The sequence below is a fragment of the Lygodium microphyllum genome, chromosome 26, assembly GCF_053477565.2.
Source record: "Lygodium microphyllum isolate KBCC chromosome 26, Lygodium_microphyllum_v1.1.10, whole genome shotgun sequence".
Classification (NCBI taxonomy): domain Eukaryota; kingdom Viridiplantae; phylum Streptophyta; class Polypodiopsida; order Schizaeales; family Lygodiaceae; genus Lygodium; species Lygodium microphyllum.
This window is the reverse complement of record NC_141160.1, coordinates 13,019,508-13,043,330: the sequence shown is the minus strand read 5'-3', so window position 1 is coordinate 13,043,330 and position 23,823 is coordinate 13,019,508. Positions and strand designations below refer to the sequence as shown.

Here is a 23,823-nt window from a genome sequence, read left to right as displayed (position 1 = left end):
GGAATTCCTTGTATGTTTCATCAATTCGCGCCAATTGGCAATCCTAATTAACTCCGTAACTTCTTTGTTACAAAATGAGGTGTCTCTAGGAATCGATAAGATTTTGGGAGATTGGGATACTGTGAAAGTTCATAATTTTGTTGACTTTACACTCTCGGTAAGGGTGATTCTATCAGAAGAATTAACCTTTGTATATTGGTCATACACCCAACAATGTAGGGTCATTGTCTCCCCATTAATTGTCACAATATCATTAACCTTCTATTCTTCAAATAAGAACTTCAAACTAGTTTTAGTTCTTTAAGCCATTTCAATAACTTGGGATGGACTTTCATGTCTTCGTATAGAGTTGAGTCTAAGTAAAAGTAAGGGTCATCCCATCCCCAAGTTTGGGCTCTAGTTTTAGCCCCTTTATAAGCTTAAACAACTCCATAGACAAGTCTTCTCTAAGATAGCCATTACGCTTTCTCTTAATTCTAACATGTTTTACTAACAAGCAGTGGAGTACATGATCTCAAAAATCACTCCCATAAAGTGTACTTCATCATTAACTTGTCAAAGCAGTTCAGCTGTCATCATAAGCTCATAACTCACACTCTTCAAAATTAACAAGGAGACTTTATATGTATGAAAAATATTTACAAAGATGTATTGATCTTACCATGATGTACTAATACATCATCTCATGGATCCTTTCCTCATGAAAAGTATTAAGGTCTATATTCTCATATATTTGGGGGGTTCTCATGTACATATGGCAAACAACATAATGTCGTGGCTCTTGGAGATAACAAAAAAATCTCGTACCAAAAGAAGGCCTTCTTGGTACTACAACAACTCTCTCGGGTGGTACTATTTGTAACACTTTCCAATATACCCACAAGGTTTCAGATACATGCTCATCCCCAATGTTTAGTAACCGTTCAGCAAAAGGCACTGAACAAAAGATATATCTTAACTATCCTTAGTTGTTTAGCCCATAGAATCCTCTATAGTTTGTAATGAAGAAGGATGCTATGCCCATAATATATCTCCATATGTGACATTTTCCTTGGCCAAAAATCTCTCATGTACCATGAGTTAGGATGAGGTTGCGAAACAATTGAAGGAATAAAGATCATTTCCATTATCTCAAATATAGCCTCATGATATGAGAAATTGTATGCTAGTGTTAAATTATGGAAGATAGTTAATAATAGTTTTCTTCAAATAAGTGTGATTATTTTATTAATTCCTTTTATACATTGACTACTTAACCTTACACTAAAAGCTCATTTGAAACCTCGGCTCTTTTGAAACCTAGGCTCTGATACCACGTGTGAGGTGCCTCCTCATAGAACAGGAGGAGTCCTCTTAGTATTCGACTGAAATTCATAACCATGCATATCACCATCCCGTCTCCCCATGGGAAACCTTGGACTTAGTTGAACATGGAAATTCCAGTTCTACTTCACAGGGGAAGCGTGGACAAATCACCCCTAATCACAATCTAAGGCCCACCTAAGAAAGATCACTTTGTAATTAATTAAAGGTAGGAGTGAGGTTAACACCACACTTGCTTCAAAGAGAGCGAGAGAAGGGGGAGAGTGTGGCTCGATTCCCCTACCCATAAGGTAAAATCTCAGCTCCGGTCCCCCTAAAACGGTGTTAAACTTGGTAACTAATCCTACCGGTATTGGGAGGGTCACGAGTTAATCAACTTTATCTAGTGTTGGAGAGTTACCCAACTTATCGGTTCCACCTAGCCATAGGCGTCCAATTGTCATGATCGAAGCCTCCCACTTTCCTCGATAGGTTTGCTTAGTTTTCTAATTAGCAAAGCACTCGGGGAAGTTACTATATGTATATCCTTTACATCACGTGCATTCAATGCCTATTTATAAATATCCTTATCTATTAATTTTTCTCCTGAATAAAATATAACCCTTTTCTATTCAAGCTGTAAATAAACTCTCTATATTACACCCTTCTGTATGTAAAAAATGTATAAAAATGGTATTTTAAAAATACCTTACTTTGAGCCCACATGACGCACACATATATTCATGAGTAACTTACCCAAGGCAAAGCATACCACCACACTGTTTAGACATATAAAACTAGATTTGTTAAACTCAATCTTTAAAATTAGGTTCCTTTTATTACTCCATTAAACTGGGTTCGTTAAACTCAATCTTTAGCACACAACAAACAATTTGAAAATTAGATACTTTATTTCACCATCACTCCGCAAGAGTGGTGCAAAACCATCTTTTCACAGAAAGACACCATCCAGCCTATGATAGGACCTTCCAATCCCTCACAATTGGCATGTATGTGATCATAGTCCCATTCGTGGTCAATAGGGAATTTATTGGCTCAGAACCCCTCTAAGCTTCCCTAAGCCTCCGAAGCCATCCTAGATAACAGGGGCACTTATCACTCGGTCCTTTGCCCTCTCAAGTGCTTGAGTGATAAAAAATCAAAGACACCTATCTCCCTCAAGAGCATAGGACCCCCAACCGCAGGTGAGTTTTTCCACACTCCGCAGAGTGTTAGGGAGCATTGGGTTGGGGATCCCAATGTCCTGAACCACCACAATCCACAACTCATCCGGGTGTGCAAGCTCGGAATCATAAGAGCCATAACTCATTATTCACAAATCCAAAAGTAGTCATAACCATTAAACATTTTTAATAAAATTATCAATGAGATGCATAGAATCTATTCCCTTCATCAATTTTTGTGTTCCTTCCTAAAAAGCATTTGATAATACTAACATGCTTTTACGGGTCTAAGTAAGTTCTAACTAATCATGATCCTTTTCTTATGTACTAACTTGATTATCTCCATTCATCCATCCATCATGATTATGGTTTATGGCCGCAACCTCAGTTTGTTGTGGAATAACCCATCCTTTGGGTTGAATGGATTCGGGGTTAACTTCCACTTGTGTCTCAGTAGTAACTACTTCTTCACATTGGGGAGTTCTCTAAGTGTGACCTCGCTTAACATCTCGACGTCTCTTAGGAGCCATGGAATAAGTTGATGGATTCGAGTAGTGCTTTTGCATAGGGGTGGAGAGAGAGAGAGAGAGAGAGAGAGAGAGAGAGAGAGAGAGAGGCTTAGTTGATTGCAGCAGAGCTTCATCGCGTCAATAGAAGAGAGACTTTTGCACGGGTTGTTGTGTGTGTGAATGTGTGTGTTTGATGTGACGCTCTACCCCTGTTTATATAGTAACCCTGGGGGAGGGGGGTAAAAGGAAGAGGTTTGATTTTTAGCATTTTTGATGATGTCATCGATGATAAAGAGGAAACACTTTCTTTTAGCATTTTTGACAACATCATTGATGATGTCAGGGAGAGACTCCATTTTCGTAGCGCAAGGATACCAATTTAATGAATATATGGGCGAGCACCATACGTCTCAATGTCAGGCGGCATTACTCCAAGGCTCACGACAAAGGTGGCAACTAGGGTAGCGACCAAGGCATAGACCTTGGCATACTTGGCAACAGGCTACAAAGGCTTCGTTGGCACCGTTGGCTACGCATGAGAAGCTCCCATTAGCTTGTAGGAAAATCTTCCCGAGAGGTCACCCATCGTGGCTGTGTCGTCACCCAAGTGCACTTAACTCCCAAGCGACTATCCACTAGGCTAGTTCTTTTTATTGTTCTATACTACAAACGTAGTCTTAATAAGCTAGTCTTGGGAGGGCCTCCCAAGTCTTCCTTCCATGAACTAGCATATAATACCTCATAATAATAACAATTATCTTCATAATGAGAGTTAGTTTCATAATTAGAGTTACTTTTTAAAAATGTGCAACATAAATCAATTTTCTTTGGAATGTATATGCACATTAAAATAAACTAAGTAATGGGGACATTACAACATGGCAAACAAAAAGTAAAAACCACCTCGTTCTACAACTTTGGAGAGGATACAATATAGCCACCTAACCTCTTTGCAATATTTTTCACTATTTTTGTCCTAGAGCTTATAACTCTGGCTACTTTTTGAGCTAAACAAGACACAAAAAAAGAGTATGGTTCCAATTTCACCTAGTTCTGAAGAGAGATACCTGTCAAATATAGGTCCAAGCAAAGGTCATAATTACAAGAGGCATAACATGAGAGAATACTCTTAGAACTAAAACACTAACTATATAACTTACAAATATGAGGGTCATGCATCTTGACAAGAATTTTTGCAAAGCTCCCTTCGCAATCCCAAGTTCCTAAATGGAGATTTAAAAGCTGGCTTGCATCCCCCTCTTTGGCACAAGAGCATAGATGAGAGTCTTGAGCCTCTACTAATGTTAGCTTGTGTAGTCCCCTCATTGAATCACATAGAATGGATGCATCATTGTCAAGTGCTTCTTCACATTTAACACTCAAATACAATCCACCTCTTGCAAGTGTGAGTTGTAAAATCTTTCTTAAAAAATTTTGTGTAATCCACACTTAAAGGGCCCACAAGATCCATTTAGGGGCCATTTACCCTACCTATATCTATCTTGATCCTTGTCTCTACCACTATGTCTATCCATGTCCTTTTTTGTGTCTCTATCCCTATGTGTATCACTATCCCTATCTCTATGCCTATCACTATCCCTCTCATTGGCTCTTGCCATGATAATCCCCATCTTCATGTTGTCTCTACTGCCCTCACTCTTGTGTTTCTCATACCCTTTTGATTAAGACTCCTTGTCCAAATCCCTTTCAATATCTTTCACATGAACCTTATTATCCATCATGACAAGGACCTGTATGGCCCAATGTCTTGAGACTTGTGCAAGGGGGACTTCTCATCCTTGTTGGTTTTCTTTGAGGGGAGGATGGCATGGATGTATTGAGATGGCAAGCTCAACATGTATGGATATCGATTATGGATCACCTAGCTGGATGGATTTGTACATCTACACTTAGCACATCAGTGGCCATGATAATCCTTACATGGCCACTAACTTATCACTTATTATATATGGTTCGTTGCACCTATCTATAGTTGGCATTGTTATAGCGCTAGTAAATATAGTAAGTTATGCACGGTTTGACTTAGTAGGCCACTTTTCATTATGTTATATCTTATCTATACTTTTTGTACGTTGCATTGTGTGTCAAAGAAAAGAAGAAACTAGCAAGAAAATTTTTTGGCCTCCATCTCTCTTCTTTTATTATTGAGCAAGCTTCCTCTTATGTATATGGTGTGCATTTAGCATAGCAGCTTAAGCAAGTCCCCCACCATGAGATTCATGATATATTATCATAGTAATGCCACTGAGAAAGGTTGGTTTTAAAAGGTGAAGTGAAGTAAAAGAAGCAAGGATTTAAGCAAGCAAGAAATTGGTAAGAAGCTCTCCCATTCTTCCACTCTTTCTCTTTAAGAGTGCTTGTGAATGCACCAGAAGCAAGGCATCTCATATTGTTGTGAGGTTTGGTATGCGAGGAGAGCGTTGTATATTTTGCAATTCAACCCTTTAGGATTTATCACTTTTTTTTAGCCATATAAGGTCATTTTGGGCCCCATTTTAGATCTACAAGATTACAAACAACAATTTTGGGATATACTGCAATTTTGATCGTGTTAACCGAAAATGGATACACAGGTTACAAATTTTGAATCTATAAGTTTAGAGGTATCTTTGAGGAAGCAAACACAAGTTTTATCAACAAACAAGTTGCAAATTACATTAACTATTGAGTAGTTAATGAAAGAGGATGCTTACTATATTGCTATACAATTGTTGTAAAAGATTATAGAAGACTTGCTTGTCATTTTATATCAATTTTGTAAAAATTATAGAGGATAGTGGAAACCCCATCATTGAGAAGCTAAACAAGAACAATTACCCATCGTGGAAGTTTCATGTAACGAACTTTCTTATTGAAAAAGGCCTATACAAGCTCATTTTAGGTAAAGAAAAGGAGCCAAAGCTAAGTAATCATGCGACGGAAAAAAAAATAAAAGGTGTGAAAAGAATGGAATGCAAAAGACAAAAGGTAATGTATGGGCTATCTACAGTTATTGATAATACTATGTTGGGACATATCAAAAATGTAGAAACTTTATATGCAACTTGGACAATTTTTGAGAATATGTTTTGAGTAAATACAAAGGCATGGAAGATTCAACTCAAGGAAGAATTGAATACTTTGAAGAAAGGGAAGATGTTTATAAATGAGTATGTTTTGAAAGTAAAAAGCATTATAGATGCCTTACTAGCTTGCAATGCCTAATGATGATGATTTGGTTTTATCTACCTTCGGTGGCCTTAATAATGAGAGGATCTAAAAATCATTTATCATTTCTGTATATGTATGAAAGTGGTTTTCAAGCTTTGTCGAGTTGGTCTCTCTCATGATCACTGAAGAGATCAACATCATGCAGGGTGAATCATTTGAAGACGTGGTGAATAGGTCCAAGCATTTTACTCAATTTAGAAAGAGAATGCAGTAGATCCTCTTCAAGATGCCATGATATGGGACATACTAGTGATAATCAACAAAACTAGTTAAATCAGCAAATCGATGAAATGTAGCTTTCAAGAGGCCATGAAAACTTTAGAGGTAGGGGTAGAGGAAGAGATAGATGGCACAATACATATTCTAGCAATTTTGGTATTTTTTATCTTATTATTATGGTAAAACATGTCATATTCCAACCCAATTTTATGCTAAGAAATATGGAATCCACAATGGTAAATTGCAACAATGAATTATCCATCGTCCTCATGATAGAATGAAGACAAAAATGAGCATCTATTTGTTATGTAGCATATGATGAATGTTGCTATATCAAAGGAGACACATAATGATATATAGTATATTGATTCAATTGCATCTAATTATATAACAAGCCATCTTGAATGGTTTGGAGAGATACATGATTTACAAAATCCAAGTTATATGTAAATGGGTGATGATTCATGCCACCTAATTTTATACATAAAAAAAGTTACATTATCCTTGCATGATGGTTAGACAAAGGGTTTATCAGATATATTATATGTACCATCCATCACAAAAAAATTATTGTCTATTGGCCAAATGGTAGCACATAAGGATTGTAGGTTTAATTCAGTACAAAAGATTATTTTGCAGAAGACTTTGATTATAAATGTAGATTGGTCACAAAAGGAAGTAGATTTGGCAGCATGTTCACTTTAGATGCTAAAATTTATGCTATGAATGCTTATATGTATGCTAAAGGCAAAGGAGTGATAGGCAAACATTGAAATATGGCATGAATGTATTGGACATACAACTATACAAAGGCCGAAATTAATGCAATTCAAAGGGTTGATTACAAGGTTGCATGCTTTAGAAGTTACAGAATTTCATAAAGTGTATGAAGCTTGTCACTTGCCTAGCCCTTCGTTCTTCTTCCAATTGCATCATGATTAAGTCCAGCTTTTGCTCCATCGTGGGTTCAGGTAAGTCGCCTTCAGCCATAAGATCATCCATATGTGGTTCCGTCATCCTGCAAAACTAAAAAGACCTTTCTCACTCAAAATCAAGTTAGCAGGATGAGCATAGCTCAAGTTCGGGAATACAAGGCTTATGTGTTTTTGGGTATGGCTTTCTCAATCTTCGGAAAATCTGCCATTTATCCTTCTTCGTATGCTGAAAATGCTTCAGCAAACCTGCGTATGGGTAGAGTACCTTCCAATGAACAACTTTGCAGTTCGGAGTTTCTGCGCAGGAACATCCCTTCTAGGAGTTTTGAGCACAAGTTAGTTCTGACTCCAGTTGACTAGTCTAACTTGTAGAGTTGCAAACTTATGTGACTTAGTCGATTTACTATGGTGGAAGAAGGGGTGAAGGAGACAAGTGCAAGGGTGCTTGGGAGAGAGGAAGTATTTGGAGAGTTAGAAAATGAAAATGAGACCAAGTGGATGGTTTTTATAGGCCATGGACTAAAAGTTTTAGTTTTTAAAAATCCATTAAATTTTTTGAATAGAGTTTTGAAAAGATTTTTAAAAAATCACAAAACAATTAAAAATATAGAATGTTAGAGAATCTAATATACATACATATAAAAAATTAAAAAATAAAATCCCATGATCTATTCATTGTTAATTTCTTATACATCATTTTGTACACAAATTCTGACTTGTTACAAAGTACTCAATAACATATAATTTTTCTCCATTATTTTTTCCATCTGAAAGAAAAAAACCAAAAAAGATTTGAAATACTATGTTCCAACCAAAACAAAAAAATTCTAATATTAAACAAGCTTACATTTCTACCACCAATATAGAAGTTGAAGCTCTCCATAACTTAGGTAACTAAGCTTTTTAGCTTAGCCTAAGAAAAATCGTAAATCGTAGGGGGGCGGGGGCCGTTTTGCTGACGTCGCGGAAAAATCGCGACGTCCTCAAATACCTCGCGGGTTGATTCGTAGCTTTTAAGCTTCTTAAAGCTTATAAGCTTTATTATTAAGCTTATTAAAAAGAAAAGCTTTTAAGCTTATTGGCTATGGAGGATTTCTCACTGTTTATCCAGGACTTGATGAAGGAGATGTAGGAGTGGTCCTCCGTCTCTGTAGCCCGGTCCTTTGCGATCCAATGACGGAAACAGGGGTTCTTGATCGCCAAAGTCTACCTGTATCCACGGTTCGCGACGAGATTGACCATAGAGCCCGATCGTTCCAGGAGCTCCACCTTCACACAAGATGGGTAGCGATTGGAAGCTCTTGATCTCAACTCTGCTCTGATACCACTAATGCGCTGAACGGACGCTGTATGCTGCACTCATGAGGGAGTCATCTCCCTAGATTACAAATTTGTTCCATGCAATGGATGGAATGATGGAGATAATGCATATTCATTACTCACTAGCATGACACTAGAATGATGGAGATAATGCACCTTCATTGGTCACTAGCATGATACAATGCCACTCCAATTATAAATAATAGTAAAATCACATGCCACTATGTTAATACAAAGAATACCTATAGTAACGTATGTATTTATACACTTTCCCACAATCACACTCCAAGAGAACCAATCATGTTTACAAAAATGGAAATTACTAAGTTCCTTTTACACAAACCCTTATGGTGATGGCATTGTTCATACACTTCTACATAATAAGAAAGAGAGATTCAATAGCAAACATCAAAAGCTTAACTTACTTGTAGAGGCTTGAATGGAAGATGTGCCCTCTACTTTCATTGCAACTCCTCTCTCTCTCTCTCTCTCTCTCTCTCTCTCTCTCTCTCTCTCTCTCTCTCTCTCTCTCTCTCTCTCTCTCTCTCTCTCTCTCTCTCTCTCTCTCTCTCTCTCTCTCTCTCTCTCTCTCTCTCTCTCTCTCTCTCTCTCTCTCTCTCTCTTGTGTGTGTGTGTGCGTGTGCGTGCGTGGGGGTGGGTGTGGGTGCGTGTGCGTGTGCATGTGTGTGTGTGTGTGTGTGCATGCAAGTATAGAGATGTTTTTTACACCATTAAAAAACTTATAAACACGTCTATGTCCATGCTAAATTTTGCATCAAAGGGCATGCATCTATATATTCATCTAGTCTACAATTTGATTATATTACTAGATAGAAATGTGACCTAACAATATAGACACTCTTTTCTACTTTTAGATTGGGCGTTCTTGATGTGCAAATAAATGCCATAGACAACATACATAAATCAAAATGCATGCATCCCTATAAATACCCTCTACGAGCCTTTAGAAGCACTTTAATCTTGTAATTACAATTTTATTGCAATAAAAAAACATGGTATAGATGCTACCCCAAATCCAAGAGAAACTCTATCTTTGTTGTCTATATGTATACCAGAGGTAGAGATCAAGAATCAAGTAGCAAAACTCAAGAGAAGCCCTATTTGAGCATCAAATCACAATTTTCAGCTTTTTTCCCTATTCTTGATTGTTATTCATAGCCCAAAATAGTCCACATGAAGATCATAAACCCATCAAAACTCCTTTTTGATTATTAAGGAAGACTCCCCTCATGTTCGGGGTTAAGAATCAGTGAAAATTTGCCTCAAAGACCTTATAAGATATGAATAACTTCAAGGACAACTTGCTGCCCTATCTTCCCCTATTTTTCTCTATTCAAAATAGTCCCAATACTCTCCTTCCTCCTCTCCAATGCACAATCCTCCAGCCCACTTACTTTTTTTGGCTCTTTCCCCCACCTTTCCCTTATGTGGTCTCCTTGTTAGCATGCCATCGCCTTCACCTTTATATGGCCACATTGGACAGTAGATACCCAAATAGTTCCATTGGCACCCCTAAATTTTCGCTAGGTGGTCTTCTTAATCTCATGCTTCATTCTCCACCACATAGCCCACAAAACAAGTAACTTAAGTGACTACTAATCACTACTCAAAGCTACATGATCACTAACTCCCAAGACTCCACTTGACTAACTCCTATAATGAGAGAAATGTGCAAGTTAGAGAAAATGACCAACTAAGAAGTCTGCCGCTTACCATTCTATAAACAAAGCACAAACTCTTTCACAAGACCAAGCATATCCCACTTTCACACTTTATGCCAAAAATATCATGACATCCAACCCCCTCCAAACCTGCACATCCTCTGAAGGTGCCAGACACGTAGCCCATCGGGATCAAAAGCCCAAACACAAGTAGCCCATTGGGATCAAAAACCCAAACACATGTCATCTTTATGTTGCGAGTCCAACTACTTCCATGTGGATCGTAAGGCGTCAAGAGCACATGCATCCCATCGTGTATGTATCCATCAACATCCATCCCTAACAATGATAGCACATGTAACATTCCAATCCCTAGAAATCCACCTAGCATCCCAAGTTTATATGTTAACTTATCTTCAACTACATGTTCAAGGTTTGTGACTTCCTCTTCCTTATCTCTGTCAATCTACTGATCTTTTACCAAGTGCACTAATGGATAGACCTCTTCTGCATTTCTCTTTCTACATATCTTGATCCTTTTCCATGTTCAGGGTAGCCACATGTTAGCCTTATGAAACTCTATTGAAGCATGTGTTGCATACAATAGATTACATCCATCAAACTCAATCTCTCCTTGATTATGGAAAACTATTCTATAGGACCGCCATGCAGAAACTTACTTGAATCTTCAAAACCATAACTCCAATTGCCAAGCTTTTTTTAAAAAAATATGTAGTCCCACTCACAATATAAACCTTTTTTGAACAAATTCTGAAGGTATCATTTCCTAAAACTTTTTGCACATCCTACATTTGTTCTTTATAGCATGCAATCCCAACAGACATGGCCCTTTCCAACCGTGCAACTTTTGCATATGAACCTAGATGACAACCAAACTTTGTAGGGGCCTTCTCCAAGTACCAAATCCCAGTTCGGATACATCAATTACCATTAATTTGATTTTAATTTAGAAAAAATTCAATATGTTCAAATCTACCTTGCATTTCCATTATAATCTCTTACAACCATTTTGTTTGCTTAGGTTTGTGAACCTACACATCCTTTGGCATATGCCAAAGTATTAGTGTTTAGTAGATTCTGAGTCTTTCTCATCCATATCCATGTCATCCTCTTCCTCTTTTTCCACACTATCAAGGTGAATACATGTATCCAGCTCATTGAATTCATATGTTGTAGACTCCCTTCGCTTAAAGAGATCAATCCATTTATCAGCTAAGAATGTGCAATGTTGTTTTATCGACTTCAGCAAGTGGATATTAGTATTGTCAAATGCATGTCATACCACGTATAGACTAAACCACCGCACTTAAACATTTTCTAAGACTAGGACTATGTTGATTTTCCAAGCTGCTATTATAAATATACACCCAATCACCTTTACGTATGGATCTTGGTCAGAGTCTATGTCTCTTATCATACCATTTCTTGTTGTGAAACCTCAGTGCCTTTAACTTCTCCACTAATGTCCTTATGTCTCATGGCCTTCTTTCCAACTACCTTATTCGTAAACCAAACAACTCCTACCTATTCAACCCCTCTTCTCAAGGTATCACACTCTGTATAACAGCCATCTTTTCTATTGGCATGATGGGCTTTTGACCTATATCAATTTAGCTAGCATATATCTTGTGATAGAATTATGAGTTGTTCTTTCATCCCACAAAGCATATGGGAGCAACCATGGCCACTTTTTCATCTTTCCTCCACATGACTTGGCTAAGGCCTTATTAATAGGTGGATGTCCACGTTCACTTTTGCCATTGCCTTCCATATTATAAGCTAAAGTAAGAGCTAGCTTTATCCCCAAGGAAGAGAAGAACTTCCATGCTTCATCTACATCCAATTCACCCTTATTTATTGGAATTTTGCTAACACACCCATACTAAGAAAAGGTCTCTTCCAAGAGATATGTACACATTACCTGAGTAGTCTTTGTCCTAAGTGCTTACCCTTTAACTTGATCCATCAAGTCTTCACTAGCAAGCACGGAGGTACCACATATTTTCCATAAACCTATAGGCATAGTACCTAGATACACTGCCCATTTAAATTGAAGAGACAATAGATAAGGTGGTTGCTGCCCATCTTGATGCCTTAGTGATAATGAATACATTTGATAGGTAGCACAAGATTCCACAAAGTGAGAAATATCTCCATACATCTCCTACCACCAATGTCTTTCTTTAATTTTCTCAAAGGTGCCCCACACACCTCTATGACCATCCCACAAGCTTTCATGGAACTTCCACATAACATGTACCTATGTGGCTTGAACTTCAAGAAATTGTAGTGGAGCTCTCCTCCTCTTCTTAGTATGCTTCCATTAATATCCATCCATAAAAAAGAAACCATATGCCTTTCTCTTAATCCTCTTGAAATCCTCTCCCAACCATTATTCCCTCTTTGAAATAGTGCTAAGATATTGGCATATTCTTCTCAGCCATTTCCCTTCATATTCCTCTTCTAGAAACACCTTTCTAGCTAAAACATAACACCTATGATATTTTATTCTTGCTATACCTACTTTTTCTATGGCTAAAAGCTTCTTCTTTGCTACTGAATTTATTGTGATAAAAACATTCCCAAATAGTGTACTTGTTGTACTTGTTGAATTTATTACTATTCTAACATTCATGATAGCAGTATAAACATTTTTACACATGTGCTTGCATATAAAATAGTTGTACAATTAGTCCTTGTTATAATTGCATCATTTTTAGCAAGAAAATCCTCCTTGCAATATTATATTTAGTTCATATAAAATAGTTGTACAATTAGTCCTTGATATAATTTCATCATTTTTAGTAAGAAAATCCGATACCAATAGGGCTCATATCAACAGTGAGGATGATAGTCCTTCCATTCGAATAATCTACCTTCTTCAAAGTTGGTGTAGAATTCAACTTCTTTAGCTTTTGAGTGGACTTTGTATGTTGCATTCCCTAATGAAACTTTTGCCCCTTACTTAATAACTGATAAAGACTTTCTACCATGTACATGAAATCCATATCAAATAGAAGATGCATGCACCCAAAAATCTCCTAAGTTTTGATACATTGGAGCATACCTCCTATATCTTGCTAATCCCATCAATCTCAACTGGTGAAGGCTTTCGACCATGGGAGCATTTTTGTTGTCTATCCTATGTGGTAAAACTCAAGAGGACTCCTATTTGAGCATCAAATGTCCATTTTTAGCTTGTTGCCCTATTATTGACTATTATTCATAGCCCAAAATAGTCCACATGAAGAGCATAAACTCATCAAAACTCCTCTTTGACGATCAAGGAAGGCTCTACCAATGTTCAGGACCAAGCATCAAGTGAGAGATTGCCTCAAAGACCTTGTAAGAGATGAATATCTTCAAGAATATATTGTTGCCATATCTTTCCCTATTTTTCCCTATTCAAAATAGTCCCAATACTCTCCTCCCTCCTGTCCAATGCATGAGCCTCTAGCCCACTTACTTTTTTAAGCTCTTTCCCCCACCTTTTCCTTGTATCCTCTCCTAGTTAGCATGCCATTAGCTTCAACTTTGTGGTGGCCCTATTAGAAAATAGCCACCCAATTAGTCCTATTGGTGTCCCTAAATCTATGTTAAATTGTCTTCTTGATCTCACGCTTCATTGTCCACCACATACCCCATAAAACAAGTTAGTTAAATTACTACTAACCACTACTCAAAGCCACATGGCCATTAACTTCCAAGACTCTGCTAACTAACTATTATTATTAGGACAATGAGAAAGTTAGAGAAGTCCACTATGACTAAGAAGTCTGCCACTTATCATTCTGTAGAAAAAGCATGAACTCTTCCACAAGACAAAGCACATCCTACTTTCAGGCTCTATCTCAAAAATCCCATGACAATGTAGACTTGGGCAGTGAATACAAGTGCTTAGAAAGAAACTAAACACAAATATATCAATGGAAAACCAAAGTAAGTTTTTGTTTATTCATGTAGATTCTTCTTTAAAGTTTTAAATAAATTACATGAAAAGCACAATAAATGATAAAATAAATTACCAAAATGATTAAAAAGAAACCTCCTATAGCTGCACATGTAAAAATAAGTTGGTAAGGTAGTGTTGTTGATTTTCCTCTTGCCCTCCCCCACATCTTTGTTGTTGTAGGACAAAGTGCATAGTGTCAGAGTACATAGAGTCCCTAAACAAAAAGTCTAGCAAAAGGGGAAGTATCTTCAAGGTAAAGAGAAGGGAGGTGTAGGTATATTTCAAAGATTCAGGGTGTATGATCCAAAGAAATAAGAGCTTTCAAGGTTCATAATCTAGATATGTACATTGCCTATGCATACCATTTTTTATCATGGTTACAACATAAAAAAATTTGGAATCAATAATCATCAAAGAGGATGCATGTAAATAAGAAATAATGCTTCTATGTACAAAAATCTAACCTTCGAATACTTGTAAAGTAGAACAACCCCAAGACTTTCAATATACCATTTTCTACAATGAATTTGGCTCACAAAATTACTTCAATTCCGTGCACAAACCTTTGTGACAACATACATACATGTAAATATCAAATAGTCTATGATTCTTCTTCAAACAAGCTTTCTATGATCATTAAATTGTAAGTAAAAGTTGTTTACAACAATGATGCCCTATCCTAGAGAGGACTTAGTAGTGAATCGTCACTTAGGTAGTTCCAAAATATGTCAAGGTTTGTTGCCTCTCATAGATCTATGCATCACTTATACAAGTTCTCTCCATGTGTTTTAAACACAAAATTAGCTTGTGTTTCAGCATTTCTCTTGCCTTGCAAACTCAAAAGCATTGTTATACTTTTTATCTTCCCTTGTTCCTTACAATCATGGATAGCCTTAAGGGTGCTAGATTTTACCATGATTCTCTCTCTTCATGTCCAATGAGCCCCCTTCTCTAAAGCATGAAAAGAACACCCTTAAAGCTTATGTAAAGTGGCCCTTTAATCACTTAAGTAATATACTCTCCGCTTTCTTATGATATTCTAAAGTTTAAAATTTTTGAAGTCTTTCTATCTTTCATGGCATGTAAGACTCATGCCAAAGTTTCTTCCATGGGCTAAAAGGAAAAAATAAATTAACTTCTATCAATGCTCTCATCATCCTTGAGCAGAAAAAAGATGTGTGCAAGTATTGAGGTTTTTCATCTCCAATTGAAAGAAAATCTAAAATTACTACAACCCTTGATATTGTGTTTTCTTTCTTAGTGAACTTTTGGAATATAACCACAACTTTTACAATTGGTGGGGCTGTCCACCCTAGCCTCTTCTTCACCTTGGTCTAGTTGTCTTAGGATTTTCTTCGCATATAATCTTTTCCTATTTTCTTTTGATTTTTTTTGTGTGCTTCTATGACATCTTACCTAGTCATTTACTTGTTACACTTGCAAGCTAGGAAGTTTGCTATTCTTCATTATTTGCAAAATTTGTAGAGACTCGTTGCAAAATTTGTGAAGAGAATCTCATCACTATTGAGGCCAAGTTCTACATATTCAACTGTGGTGATGCTCCAACTAAGGTCATCACTATAGCCTTAGGAATGTTGGAGTCATTGCAAGTGACCCTAATAGTAGAAAAGGCGGCACAAATGAAGGATAAAAGAGCATGAGAGGAAGAGGAGCCAGGCACCAAGTAGTCACTTAAGAAGATGACCTAGAAAGAGAGAAATGAAAATACCAAAAAGAGTTATGCACATCCATTCAAAGTCTCTAAAGGGTGCACAACACATGAAGGAAGCTCTCCAAAAGGAGAAGAAGGACATGGTCACAACCATAAGGGAATCATCCGAAGAAGACATGAGAAGAAAGGAAGACTAAAATTCATAGAGATTCAATGAGAAGAAAGGAAGCCTAAAATTCATAGAAAGTTGATAAAGAAATTCTTAGGAGCAAAAAAGCCTTTAAGAAGGGAAAGGGGAAGGCCATAAAAGAACAATCAATGATTGGTCTAAGAGATTTTCAAATGCTCATAAACACTCTACAAACCATGCCATGCCATGATCAATGATTTGAAAAGGAGCAAACAAATGAAGATATTATAGTCACCTTGAGTACAGAAAAGCAACAATTTATGGAGACTTCAACTAGTCCAAAAGAATTCAAAAGAAGGACACTTATAAGTCTAAGGGGTCTTAATACATTAGAAATCTTGTGTGACGAGTTAAAAATTAATAAGGAGTGAGCAATGAGTGAGAGGATAGAAATGCAAAATAAGAACGAGGAAGAGAGAATAACTCTACCGTAATTTTTTAGTCACTTAGCCCAACAACTACATGATCTAGAGACCGAAATTGCAAAGAAAAATAAGGAGATGGAGGGGATGGGAGATAAGTTGCAAGAAATTGAGGATATGATAAAAAAGAAAGAGATTAACTGTGCCCAAATTGCAAATCTCATGGTCCAACTAGGGAAGCAAAAGGAAAGGACAATAGCTCTTACAAGGGAGTTGGCAAAAACTCATTAAACTTAAGCAACGATGAAGGTAGCCTTCATGAGACTACAAGAGACAATTGGGATGAGTATGACTATTGCAATCAATCAAGTTGAGGTGAGACCTAATAAAGCTTATGAGAAAAATCTATAGCAACTACTTATGGACTTAACACATTTTCTTCATAAGGAATGCCAGTTCAAGCCTCATGCAAAAACCTATAAACATGCACAATCATTATACTAGAGAAAGGACTCTATCAACAAGCCATTTGCACTATGTCCTGTAGAATCATAGATGATGTAGCCCAACTATAATTGATCAATTGCATGACATGGGCTATGATGATTAGGAATTAAGAGATGTAGGACTAGCATACCCAGAATCCATTGAGCTAGATGACATGTAGCATGAGTCATTGGCTAAAGACCCCATTGTAGTATTTCCTCTTGAGGTCATGGCACCTCTTTTTGAATATGGACCCTCAAAATTTGATGAACTAGAGGAGGTATTTGCAACAAAATCTTAAGAACCACAACAACACCTGACATGGCACATGAAGCTGAAGAGTGCTCCACATCCTTTGGGCTTCCACACAAAAGGTGGCAAAGTATCCAATTGACTTGTAGGGAGTAGAAGCACAAAGAGAATATCTAGATGAGCCCATTAGGAGCTATCATGGGAAGCACATGAAGGATGACACCATGATTTCTTATTTCAACATTTACCAAGAAGCCAACTTCAAGAGGCCCTTGCTTCTCAGCATAGTCTAGAAGATCATCAAATTGGGAGAGGACATAGCCAAGAAATGATTGGAGAAACAAGATAGGTCGGCCCTAAAGGTAGCTTGTAAGGTCCCCAATGAAAAAAACTAAGAGATTACCTCACTAGGAAACTATAAGAGGTGTGGAAGCTCCAACCAAAATGGAGATTTCCTATCCTCAAAGTAGATGAGCTGACCTATTTGGCCTTTTGCTACTGCAATTATAGGAGGGAAGATGTGCTCTATTTCCCCTATCCAAAAAGGAATGGAAGAGACTATGATGCTGAGAAACGTAGCAGATATAAGATCCCAAAATTCCCAATGTGAATGCTTTGCATGAGAGTAAAATCTATCACTTCCAATTGTGAGATCTGCAGCCATCTTTTAATAGTTTCCTCTAAGATTCATAATTACTTTCAATTATCTCCATCTCATTATCAAGCTCTTATAGCAGCCATCAACTCCCTATGAGGAGGGACTTCCACCTTTGTTCTTTGACATCAACATAGATATTGACTAAATTGCCATAGCAAGGCTTCATAATTGAGCTATAATATTTTCATCCTATTACGTAGCCTTGTTGAGGATATGGTGGATAACACGTTTGCCCAATATACACATCAATTCTACCCAAAGTTTTCCATTCAACTTCAAACCTTTCTTAAGCCATATCTCTTGAGCAAAGGGTGTCTTTTACTCACCTTGTAGCCACCCCTAAGGAGTGAATCCTTTATATCATTTACAAAAAATAAAGAAAATATAAAACCCCAAAAAAAGAGAAAGGGGGAAGAAAAGAAAATAAAGGAAAAGCTCCATGATTAGTTAGGTGTCCTCACATTTCACTGTAATAGCGGTCCTTAAGTGGCTTTGGATGGCTAGCTCCATCTCTAACCCCCTTGCCTTTCCTCACCACATTGTCTCACGGCACATCAAAGGCAAGATATCCATGCTTACTTGGATGACCTATCACCTTGAGCTTTGGACCACACAATAACTCTTTGCCAATTGGGTCCTCAAGTGTGGGACAATACTTTAGGCTCACTTGGAGTTCTTGACCCATCCAATTGCACTTATACAAGCACAAATCACTGCACACATAACTTAGATACACACATTAGGGAAAGCACAAGTTGGCTTGCAAGATTTTTACAAAAGATTGTTCATAGTCTATATAAGGGTGAGAAGTGACCTAATGCTAATCCTAATCATAGTCTATATAAGGGTGAGAGGTCTCAGTTGTATTTACCCTTGGGGGGGTCACTCATAAACATATGTATATATAATGTGAGTTCAAAATAAGGGGTTTCTAAAACCCCATTTTTATTTTTATTTTTACATAAGGAAGGGTGTCATATATTGGTTACTCACATCTTGAATAAAAAAGGATTGTGTTTTATTTAAGAAAAATTTACAGATTATGATATTTATAAATAAGCCATGAACGCACATTATATAAATGATATACATAGTGAACCTCCTGAGTATTTACCCTTTTGGTGAATCCATGCCGAAGAAGCTTTGTTAGTGCAAATTTTAAAGCTTTCTATTCTCTTCTTCTATTCTATCACCTTGCCTTCATTGTTGAGAGTTAGTGAGAGAGTGGTGTGAGAAGTGTGTTGAGAAAGGGAGTGAGAGAAGGTAGATCCCTACATTGTGTTCTTGCTTTTCTTCTCTTCTCTATTAGTTTCTCAACTCATTGATATGTGTGGTGCTGGATATAGAGGAGCTTTGGCATTGGATCATGTTGCTTGGGTCATGGAACTATTCTCAAGCCTTTGAGACATCAAACACAATAAGGTAAGGTAGGTGAGTTTGCTCTAGTCCTCCTTACTTTCTTGGGATAGAGAGAAGGATGCATGGTTAGTTAGAGTGGACTCTTGAGAAGACAAGGTCAAAGATTGTCACTGAAGTGAGTTATAGCTTCTAAAGCAATAAAATCTCATCCAATGTCCCAATTGTTGTACACTTAGCTCAACAACTTGTGTTTGCAAATTTGGAATAGAAAATTTTCTTCTTTAAGTTTGGATATTGTATTAGTAAGTACAAGACCATTAGGACACAAATCATTATCATAGAACAAAGGAATGATTTAATGAAATATTAGAATGATTGAAATGCACGGTTAACTCATATTAATTAGTGAATCTTAAGAGTATTTGATGGAAAAAAGCTAAGAAACATTCAAAAGAAGAGATAGGGAGGAGAAAGTGAGGGATTGAAGTATAGTAGAGCAGCACATGCGGATAGCAAAAGGCACTAGATTTCAATGTGTTCATGGAGCCCACAACCTCTACAACTTAGCCTAGCACTTATGGTATATTCAAGCTACTTATCTCCTTCTCTTGCTCTATATCCATACCTTTACAATATCAAAAACTTGGCCAGCCACAAGTAGGCCCAAGACAAGAGGCAAATAGACAAAAATAGGTAGCAAACAAGCACCTAAAATTAGGTGAATTCGACATGTTATTCTTTCTCTGTTGCCTCTTTGCTAATTGTTTTGATCCACTTCCATGGCCTTTTGCATGAAAAGTTCAAAGTACTTGGTAAGGAAAGTTGTCTAACAAAGCTTTTGGTCAAGCAAAGCATGACTAGTCAAGTGGCAAGTAATAGTGTTCGTCTCACCACAATAGTAGGAGAAAATGTAAGAACTAACTTTGAAACTTATGTAGATATTTGGAATTGGTCTTAACTAGTTCAGTTTCATGGGTAGCTTACATCAATGAAAGTGTTGGTATCCAAATGTTTTGTTGAGAATAGCAAATGATGCTTAACATGAATGCCCATAGAGGCTGGATGTGTGCCCAAAAGAGGCTTGCCCACAAGAGGCTTGTATGGAAGATAGACATATGATGTATGCTCTATGAAGAGATGTCCAAAATCCCATATGCACACTAAGGAGAGTGGTACTATCAAAAAAGCTATAAAGGCATGTACTTGTTGACACTCATTTCAATGCAATAGTACAATCATTCAATGGCACTCAAGATTGTGTTTATGAGTCCAAGTTAATCTATCTTGGAACCTAATTCACTTGAGTTATAATTATTTATCTCAATCATGTTTTATGTTTATAACCTCTGTTTTCCATAGCTAGCATAGCTCTAGATCCATGTTTCTTAACATGGTATCAGAGCCATGGCTGAGCTAAGCTAGTAGTGCGATTTCTTCTTCTTTGCAAGCTCTACAATTTGTCCCTTTTTCACTCTTCTCCTTGTACAAGTCCACATCCTATTTCCATCTCATTTTCTTCAATCCATCCACACATCCATTCTCTTGTACAATTTGAAGGAGCTCAAGGAAGGAGGTGCTACTCAAGAAACTTGGTTTGAGGTTCTCATTGGAGGAGCTGAGCAAGGAGGACAGCTTGGTCTAGGGATCTACTTTTGTCTCTGACATAGACTGAAAAGAGAGAAGGGAGAGATGATGCTCATCTTCTTCCTCCCACCATCATTCCCACTATCATTATTATCTAGGGTTAGTGCCATATTCGGCACTATGATCGTCCCAGATTTTTCAGGGAATAGGGGTCTGTCTGCGATCTGAGTGCGCTTTTGCTTGTCGATCTGCAGATATACGTGCTGGCCTTCTACACAAATTGTAAACCACCCTAATAGACGCTCCAAGTCAGGCTTCCCTTCTTGGACAAGCTCCTCGGCAACCCAGCCCTTTAGGAGGTCCGTTACTGGCATAAAACTTTACGTGTTGAGCAAGATGCAGTGATGCGTGATGACGATGGTGGCGGCAAGATACTATAGGAAAAGCTCAAGCTTGTGGGTGCATTCATAAAAAACAAGAGATCCTTCCATTACCTAGCAGCTACTCTTGGCTCTAGCGCACTGTTGCAGAAGGAGAGTGATACTAAGCGCACTGAATCATCACAGGCTCACACAGCTAGCTTTGGGTTCAGAGAAGTGCCAAAGGAGGAGAAAGAAAGGCTCGTTGGTGATGTTGGCAAAAGTATGGCTTCCAACAATGACCTTCTGAATGATATCATGAGTACGGGGCTGCATCATCTTTGGAAAGATAGATTAGTGTCAAAACTATCGCCAGTTCTCGGTATGTAGCAATCTGGATGTGGCTAGTGGCATATGTGATGTTGCATTTCGTGTTCTAGAAGCAATACATTCTCATGAACATATGGGCATACCTGCCCAATCTTCTGATGTAGAGGCAAAGGATGATACATGAGTCTTTGTATGTGATATCAATCCAGCTATGCTCAATGATGTTGGGAAAAAGAGGGCTCAAGAGAGAGGACTTGGGGATGCACAATCATTAGTGTGGGTAGAAGGAGACACAGAAGCTCTTAGTTTTCAAGATAATAGTATGGATGGATATACGATTGCATTTGACATAAGGAATGTGACCCATATTGATAAGGATGAAACATTGAAAGATGCAACTATCTCACAAAATAGAGTGGATTGGACTAGGGCAAGGCCTATCACCATAAAGGTAGACTAGGCTTCACAGATTGAGGACTTGAAAGACAGCATGCCAACATGACATGTTAACAAGAAGACTGGAGAAAAATGTCAAGTACCATGCACCAACAAAAGGGACAAAGAGTATAACCAAGGAAAAGAGCACGAAGACAAAGAAAAAATTCAAAGAATGCCAAAGATGCATGAAGAAGAAGATACTTTCTGATGCTACAAACAAAATGTTTTGTAAAAATTTTCCATCATGGATCTTGTTTTCCGTTAGTGGATTTGCTTCCCATATTGGATGTAACAAATCCTACCAAAAATGTAAAGTTTCAAGCTTGACCTCATTAAGGCTGCCAAAGAGCTAGTCTCCTGGTCCATGTCCGCATGTAGGGGGGCCAATGCCAGCAGGTGTAGGAACTCATCATTTGAGGGGGGGTGTTGAGAATAGCAAATGATGCTTAACATGAATGCTCGTAGAGGTTGGATGTGTGCCCAAAAGAGGCTTGCCCACAAGAGGCTTGTATAGAAGATAGACATATGATGTATGAAGAACTAAAGGATTATTATGTTTTTGATCAATGCTAGTGCATTTCTGGATGAGGCACAACAGGCCGTTCAAGACGCTTGTCAATAGCATAAACTGTGGAACTAGACATGGCAACATTTAAACAAGATTACGTAAGTTATGACGACATTGATAAGCCAAAAAAGTGAAAAAGCTTAAAACGCTTGAATAGGCAATATGACTAATCGCAAGCTTTTCTAGAAAGAAAAGCACAATGCTTTTGTACACTGAATCAAGATCGACGATATAAAAGGACAATGAGGGTGGTGAGGAACAGAAGGAGGGAGCTCGGAAGGGCGGACGTTGCTGCGATAGAGAAGCTGAAGGGAGAATGTGGAAGCGACAAAGAAGAAGCGATTAGATGGAAGGAAGTACGAAGTGGAAGCTACTGCAACAGTGGATGTAATGAAGGAGACCTAGGAGAGAGAAGGAGAGAAGGGAGAGACTGCAGAGAGGAGAGAGAAAGAGGAAAAAGATGAAAGAAGAAGAGACAGAAAGACTAGCTGAAGAGAGAGAAAGACAAGAAGAGGAGAGAGAAATGGCTGGCAGCCATGGAAGGACATGGAGAAGGTGAAGAAGGTGAAAGGACAGATGTATATTTATCCAATGGTACCTATGCACTGTCCCTTACACCTTTTATACTTAGGTCAACTTGACCTAAGTATTACCCCTCCATTATAATCCATCCCCACTCAAAATGAAGCAAAGATCGGACTTATTGGTATAGCCAAGTAATGGGTTGCAGAGTACTACTCTGTACAGCATTACAAGTGGCAAAAGATAGTTGGGGGGGGGGGGGATTCTTGGCATAGACCCAGTAAAAGATTCCCTAATATTCAAGAGTAGTACTAGTCTATGCAGAGGGTCAAGGTCAGCTTGTAGCCACCCGGATCAAAAGGGAAAGTGTTATCGCTGCCATGTATTGGATCAGCTTCCATAAGGTCAAAGTCAAGTACAGCTGGAAGCATGATAAGCATGGTGGTATTCGCTAGCTCCTCCATAAGCCTCTCATGCATCACCATGCTCTGTATGACTGAAGCATATGAGGCTGAAGTCACCATTGCATAGACTGCATCAGCCCCTAAGTGCTGCATATTCATGGACCCTGTATTCTTAGTGATGTCCAAGCATTTAAACTGCAGGTCTGTGGATTGAAGGGGCTCCCGCATGGGGTCATGATCATCCAAATCCACATGCTACCCATGATCTTCTTTCTTGAACTGAA

The 23,823-nt window shown here is 37.9% G+C and overlaps 1 pseudogene; it reads left to right on the top strand.

The window, feature by feature from the left end:
* The window catches only part of LOC148013000 (2-methoxy-6-polyprenyl-1,4-benzoquinol methylase, mitochondrial pseudogene), a 31,516-nt pseudogene extending 9,449 nt beyond the window's left edge, over positions 1–22,067 (top strand).
* Positions 22,068–23,823: the final 1,756 nt, after the last annotated feature.